The sequence below is a fragment of the Cydia amplana genome, chromosome 14 (genome assembly GCF_948474715.1).
Source record: "Cydia amplana chromosome 14, ilCydAmpl1.1, whole genome shotgun sequence".
Lineage (NCBI taxonomy): Eukaryota > Metazoa > Arthropoda > Insecta > Lepidoptera > Tortricidae > Cydia > Cydia amplana.
Genome location: NC_086082.1, coordinates 12201452 through 12210119, shown reverse-complemented (window position 1 = coordinate 12210119; position 8668 = coordinate 12201452).

Genomic DNA, 8668 nt, shown 5'->3' with positions numbered 1-8668 from the left:
CCTTAAGGCCTGTCTTACTTTAGAAGCTGGTGGCTAACAATCATACAACTTCTGATAATATTCACGTCTAATGCGGTTACTATTACCAATGGCGGCCTGCAAATCTATAGGGATATTACCTATAGATACATGCACGTTGCAGACCCTGAAAAACCCTATAAATTTCATTACTACCAATATAAACGTAAAAAAATGCCCGTTAAATGGTCAGGTCATGTCCAAATTGACAGACCAACAATGGTCTGATAATAATTATCATGATCTAGATAATTTTAATGATAGCTAAATACAACTTAAAAGTTCTAAAAATAACAGTCTGATGATAATGTACCTAATAAATATGGTAAAACCGAGTAGATGAGGACGCGTAACCACTAACCACTTTGTTGTGTAATATGGTGTAACAAAAAATGTTGACAATGTAGAAATTTATTTATCGGGTATTGTATTGTTGAGAAAATTAACATATTTCAGAAAATCTCAATTGTTGATAACAACAATTTGAATCGTAGTAAGTAATAGATATCCTTAGAATGCAGTGGGCATTTGTATATACGAGGGGCGTTCAAAATATTCTCGGTATTGATATCTTACGACCTCTTCTAAAATTTCTTTCGTTACTGGCCGCTAAGGTTTATTCATTGACATTAAAAAAAAGTATAATTCGAACCGAGATAGTCTTTTGTTTTTCTGCAATTGCTGAACAAACATGAACATCATGTGCGAATTGACAATGTTAACTAAATTAGAACATCGATGCGTGATAAAATTCTTGACAAAACAGGGTAAAAATCAAAAAACCATAAAAGAGGAAATGGATTGTGTTTACCGTGAGTCTGCTCCTTCTTTATCTACCATTCAAAAGTGGTCAAGCGAGTTTAAACGCGGAAGGGAGAGTATTGAAGATGACCCTAGACCTGGCCGGCCTGTAGTAGCTACTTCACAAGAAAATATTGATAAAGTGGAAAAACTTATATTGGAAGATGGTCGAGTGAAGGTAAAATCTATAGCACAAGTAACCAATCTCTCTATTGGTACCGTACATGATATTATACATGACCATCTTAATATGTCAAAAGTAAGTGCAAGATGGGTTCCGCGAATGCTGACTCGGCTTCAAAAAGACATGCGTGTAGCTTGTTGTTCCGATTTTATTGACCTGTGCGGTGAAAATCCTGATGAGGTGCTGCAAAGAATAGTTACTGGAGATGAAACCTGGGTTCATCATTATGACCCAGAGAGTAAACAAGAGTCCATGCAGTGGCACATTAAGGGTTCAGCTCATCCCAAGAAGTTCAAGGTCATCCCTTCAGCTGGCAAGGTAATGGCCACGATATTTTGGGATTGTGAAGGAGTATTACTAATCGATTATAAAGAAAAAGGTGTAAATATCACAGGACAGTACTACGCTAACATTCTACGTCAATTAAAGGATGTAATTAAAGAAAAGAGGCGAGGAAAGTTAACCAAAGGTATTCTGCTTCTGCATGACAACGCCCCCGTCCATACTGCTCATATTGCCAAGGCAGCTATTGTTGAATGTGGGTTTAAAACTGTTACTCACCCACCGTATAGTCCGGACTTAGCCCCCAGCGACTTCTTTTTGCTCCCCAATCTTAAAAAGGATCTGCGTGGAAATAAATTTTCTGACGATGAAGCATTGAAGGCGGCAGTGGAGGAGCATTTCTACACGAAAGATAAAAAATATTTTTACGAGGGATTAAAAAAAATAATTGATCGATCTTTTAAGTGTATGAACATAGGGGGGGAGTATATTGAAAAATAAAAATATCAAACTTTTCGTACTTGTTTGTTTTCATTCTCATACCGAGAATATTTTGAACACCCCTCGTATCTCCTAAGCAAGTTGCTATCATCAATAAGAATAACTGGTTTAAGTTCCTTACGACATTCATATTTAAATGAGGGAGGCGTGATCTTACGTCCGTCAACATAATATCTCTGGGTATGGCAGCCGTTATATTAATTTGATTGAGACAAATAAAGTGAAACGTTTTAAACACTATCTTGAGTACGGTGTTATTAAGGCCGAGCCACACCGGCTGCGTGTGCAGCACACTGCGTGGCGTGCGCTGCGTGACGTGCGCAGCACCCCTGTCACACCGGGTGACGCGCACGTCACGCAGCGCACGCCACGCAGTGTGCTGCACACGCCACGCAGGTGCACGCTGCAGCTCAGTCATGCGTGCAGTAAAATAAAATACTCCTGCGACAGTACCTACATCATGTGACTCCCGTTGCAAATGGAAGCAGCTCACCTAATGCCGCCATTGCAATTATTACACATATAACATGCCTGGTTAATACCTAACATCGATTTGTTCCCACAGGCCAAATTATTTATATAAGACGTATTTTTTTGTAATCTTTGTGCTATGTTGTAAATATACATTCGTATTGACGAAAGATTTTAATTAGTTTTTCTTTTATCACTGAATCCATATTAAAAACCAGCACGCGCACCGACCGAGTTGTAAATAAATACAAGCGAGCTGCTCGTGTACACGCACAGCACCTATGCAGCACCGAGCTGTGCGTGTCCGAACCTGCTCGGTTCGCCCTCTCATAGGGATCGCAGTTAAACACAACGTCATCACTGCACGCAACGAAGCGACGTTGCCGCTCCGCTGCGTGGACGCGTGCACGCAGTACGCAGCCGGTTTGTCTCGTCGGAGCTGCGTTGCGTGCAAGTCACGCGTACGCGCACGTCACGCACACGTCACGCAAGCGGTGTGTCCTCTCTTATGTGTTTTCGTATTCTACAACGCAGCGGGATGCGTACGTGTACGTTGCACGTCACGCACACCACACGCATCCGGTGTGGCTTGGCCTTTAACCTAAAATAAAAGTTAAAGCTGTTGCCGATTAGGACACAGGTCACTATACGTATACTGCTAAACTCGTATCGTTACCCTTATTTTTACCGTAGTAGAGACGGATTAAGTTTTCCATACTTATATGTTGTTTTCAATTAGAACCCCCCATGTCACAATGTTTCTTGATGCTTGATTATTGGACCTGTACCGCTGAGTTGTGATTCCTTCATACTTTATACCAAGGCCTCAATCCTGATCAAACGTAAAAAATGCTTCGATATCAGCGAGGAAATAACAGACCAAATACTTTCGCAAAGATATTTATTTCGTTTATATGAACAAATGTTAAGCGATTCGAATGTACTTGTATTCGAGTACAATTCATGACAGTTTAATGGGCTATACTACAATGGTGAAATATGATTCTCCAACTACTATATACAGATAAAGACAATAAACAACAAGCAAGAAGATTACACAGGCAAGAGTTAGGCGCTTCTTGATTGGATGAAAGCGCGGGAGCGAGGCGCAACTCCGCATCTGAGCCAATCAGATAGCAGTATTGATGATGCGCCGATTCCTTATTGGCAAGTCAGGTAGGGCCTTAAGTAGTTGAAGATTCATTGGTGAATACAGGATTTGATACATAAATGATTTTACAATTTCAATAGTAAATTTCAACATTGTAACTACTTTACTTATAGCATGACGTTAATATTATTATTGTTCGTATTAATACTTTATAGCTACCAATTTGAGAGACTGACAACATAGAGGTCTGACCAAAATGTTGCATTTACCTCTTTTTTACTAACTTGACAATTTTCATCTGGCAATGATCTGAAAAGTCTGAAAACACACGTAGTAAACTGTATTAATGTGGGCAGTCCTCCAATGAATGGCAATTTCAACCTTATGTTAAGGCAGCAGTGTTTACTTTCCCATTAGGATAGGGTATTTTGCAAGCCAATCATGTAGTGTAGGTACCTACCACATTTACACGTCGTTAAATATGTCTCTCAACAACCCAATAATTGATACTGTCAGATGACAATTGTAAAATGTTTCAACTAAGAACGGGTTTTAGAAAATATCTTGTACCAATTTGGACAGACCTATAAGTAAAGTTTCAAGTGTTTTCATACAATCACACCAAAGAAAGATATTGTCATAAATATACTTAATTCAATCCATTTCTACAAATCAAGCAAAATTATTTGGACAAAAACATCGCGTGCTAATATAGCAATAAATAACATTCATCGAATGAACAATAGATTACCATAATAATGAAAGCTAAAACATCGATCTTAACATTAAAATATTATGCATTAACAATAAAACTTAATAGTGAACAACACAAATCACAGTTACGTAAATTGACAGCGCATACATACAAGGGCGTTTTTTTGCTGTCCCCTACAATTTTTTTTTCAAATTTGGGATTTTTTATGTTATTTCTACTCAGAATCACGAGCTCTTTCTATCCTAATAGGAGAAAAAAAATGTCCCAAAAATTCCATAAATTTTTCGATCTTTCCATTTCGCCACCGCCATACAAAGTCTATGAAAAATGGTGACGGAATGGAAATAAAAACCTTAGGACACTTTTTTTCTCCTATTAGGATAGAAAGAGCTCGTGATTCTGAGTAGAAATAACATAAAAAATCCCAAATTTGAAAAAAAAGTGTAGGGGACAACAAAAAAAACACGCCCACAAATACAATAAGCGCTTCACTTCAATTATTATATTTATAAAAGTATTTTCATATCATTAAAACATACAAAAATTTAAACTAGGCCAATAATTAAATCATACAATTAATATTTTGTTCATAACATAAACTAAACAATGACTACAAAGATATAAATTAATTCATAAGAAAATTGATTTTTCAAAAATAAATATTGTATTGAAAAAATAAAACATAATAACATATTTTGATTCACTAGAACCTATACCCTACGTACATTAATATCACACGGCTTACAGTGGCCTTATACATACACGTACTGATATCATACATTGATATTAGGTAACATTTGAAATAGCAAAGACAACCACTTGGGATAATGTTCTAGATCTAGACTATTGATTTTTACTTGTCCCATTTGGTAAAAAACATTCTAACCTCAAATTATAACTTTAAGAAAGAATCTAATGCCAGCAACAAATTGGTTTAGTAACATTGCTATTGCTCAAAGATTTAGCGCCACTTGCACCAACCCACTAACCCGGGGTTTGGTAACTCCAGGTTTAACCGGTTAACCGGGTTAGTGGGATGGCGCAAGTGGCCCTTAGTTACTTACTAGTTAAGAGAGTACAGCTGTTTATTTTTGGGATATAATTTGAGGTTCAAATTGTATTTACAAAATAAGGCACGAAAAAATGAGCCTTAACCGTAAGAAGGCATTTGCTATATTTGTTTTGCCTCGAATATCTAACAATATAAGTAGGTAATATACGAGTATCCGCCGTTTTCAATCTAAAACGAAATAAAACGAAACCATTAAAATTAGCTTTAAAATGATAAAGCTACAAAAGGCTCATATAAAACTGTTCGGGTATAAAATCTACTTTAGCCAACAGCGTCACGCCAAGCCGCCTTATTCTGTAAACTTGTGTTTTCCCCCCTCACCCCCTTCCCTACCTACGCTACGTACTCTAATAAGTCATCAAAAAATCAAAGACGATCAGAAATATTCCAAACTGCACAATGTTAAATTCTAAAACCGTCTTAAGATGTTCTACCGCGAGTATAAAACAGTATAATTCACTTGGGTTAAGAAAATTCAACCCTATGTTACTGAGTAATTTCATTTTGGGTCAAAATTCTTTACGTTGTCTTGTTTCTGACCACTCTGTCACGCTTCTATTTTTGTCTTTTATCAAATAAATAAAAAAAGTTGAGTGCTATTGCATGTCTTTCTAGCTGTAGATTATAAATTGTCTTGAGAAATTTTAAAAACTAAATTTCACCCACTCCGTCACATTTTTTGGGGACAAAAAACAAGACAACGGAAAGTATTTTGACCCTTTTAATTCATGTTAATCTCGCAACAACTTACAGAGACTGTAAAATCTTTAAAGTTTATGATGAAATTTTCTGCAAGACATCAATAGTGTCAATACATTGAGTGTTTCAGTTTTAGAGGGTAAGGTCTCACCTGAACAACTCACTAAAGCACAAGTCTCAGAATAGCGCATTCACAAAAACTCTGACTAAGCCATCTACAAATACCTCCGACTTACAAAAATAATCAAATGTAAACATTACATTATTTACTATATTACATGAAACATAAACGTTTTCACTTGGGATATATCTTGTAGATATGCAGTTATATATTCGATATAATAAGCCGCGTAAACCGACCACGAAAAACTACATATCCTTTCTCGTCTGAGAATACCAAAAACACTATTCCTTTTCTAAAGAAATGCTTGTTATATTATAAGGATTGGACTAATCGATTATAATTTGTATTATACTGTGTATCTATGGTGTCTTAATGTCTTAAGCTACCTACGAATAATTACGGGTAACTAACTACATTTTTGCATACGACTACGTATGCTTGCTTATGAAGTTATATTACACGCTTGAGTATTTATTACACTGGACGACTATTATAAAATAAAAATAGTCTGGCTAAGGAAAATTGACCCGAAACAATTACAACCAATACTGGACAACATGCATAGAACAATGATCATTTGACCAATGATGTTGTCTCTTTAACCTTTTGGACGCCAACTGTGGACGCCAATGACCGATATATCCGCACCGTAAGTTCAACGCCAAAGATCGATTAATCGGTCACAGACCACAGAGCAACATACTGCCCTCCTAAGGTAAAAGGCCGTATTTTCATATAGCGTTTTTTGAAAATACGGCCTTTTACCTTAGGAGGGCAACATAGACCTACGTGCATATGCATAAAGTTCAATTTCAGTTTTGACACTTCGGTGACGTGGCGTCAGCGTGACAGCTTTTGTGTTTGACACGGCGTCGAAAAGGTTAAATTGGATGGTTCAACTTTCATTCATTAGCCAGACTATTAGCGGGGAAGCATAAATGTTATTGAATATTTACGATTGTGCTAAGTGGAGAGGTTCTGTTTGACAGAATTATACAATTGTAAATACAATCTGTATAATAAACTCTAGGTCCGTGGGGTCCCAGCGCGCATAAGTTGTTCGCAGAAGTCGTGAAGCGTCTGGTTGACGTAACTGGTGACCGAAGAGCTGGCGGCTACCTCGCACAACGTATCAGCATTGCGATACAGCGAGGAAATGTCGCCAGCATCCTTGGTACAATGCCTCAAGGGCCTATTTTAGATTTAAGCTAGTTTTTAATTTCTTTTAGTAATACCACTGTATATATCTTGTTTGTAAATAAATGATTATTACACATCTGTATAATTCAATGTTTTGCCTATTTTTTGACATTTTTTTGCCTAAGATCTACCAACGAAAACAAATCGTAGTTTGAATATGGATCGATCCTGGAATCTCTCATAGTATGACATATTCATTAGTAGTGAATTTTAATTCAATTATATTTATAGAATGCAAGCTGATACTCATGAATAAAATATTATAATTCCTGAGTCTATTAATATTACAAGTAATAGATTTCTTCGTCGTATATCGGTTAAAAGGATTATAATATGAGTATCTAAGTACTATATCCAATTTTAGAGAGACAGAGTTAATAATATGTACATAACTTGACTACACTGTTACTGTTTCATATCTCATGTCAATATCGACTAAGCTCACACGGAACGATCCGTCACAGTTAAAAAGGCACAGTTAAAAGTGAAACTGCGAAAATACCTTTCTTTCAATGCGAGTTAGTTTAATCATATCGCTGTATTTTAAAATAATTTAATTGAATATGCCTTCTCTTAGGCGTTTTAATTGTTTCAAAAGTATCCTAAATACATTGACGCAAGATAGAAATTCACAGTACGGTAAGATTGTACGTTTCATTGTTATATTTTATTAGCACAAAAAGCCACTACATAATTATACGCTTTAAGTAAATTGTTTAAGTCGATAAATATACATTTTGTTAATTAACCTAGAGCCTTAGAGGGTGCTTGTCGTTTTCTGTAGAATTACGACCAAAACAGATTTTTTTACACCGCCATTATTTTAGTGAAATTGCCTACCATACTCGTACTGGGAAAATGTGAACGAGTCTAGCTAAACGTAGTCCTTTAAATAGATCGCCGCTTCTTCCACTCAATCCTAGACTCCTGTACACTACAGTGTCCAACACCTGGAAATAGGCTAAGGGTTGATTTAGACGGCGCGCGAACTCGCATGCGATTTTAGTTACATTGCGGACTGTTGGTTACGTCCAATTCAACCGACCGATCAAATTCCGCAATGTAATGAAACTCGCATGCGAGTTCTCACATCGTCTAAATGAGCCCTAAGGGTCGGACGCACTAAACCACCTGTTACCGTTAAAGCGTTCGCTAAGATTGTAAGGGAAGTTTTATAATTAATTGTCGAGTTACATTTGATCTTTCCGCTAATTGTAGTAGGTGCAGTGCTATCCGCGGTATCTAGGATTATTCTGCCATCCTAAGGTAAAAGGCCGTATTTTCATATAGTGTTCTTTGAAAATACGGCCTTTTATCTTAGGAGGGCAGTATTAGGTACTTTTATTTTGACGAATTCGAAGACTTTGAATTAAAAGAGCGAGTCTTGAGTTCGAATGTGGGAATAAGTGAATTATCGCATAGCACTCATCCACTGATGTCGACTTAGCTAACATTATCGAAGCCACTGACCACATCTGACCCTTGTTACA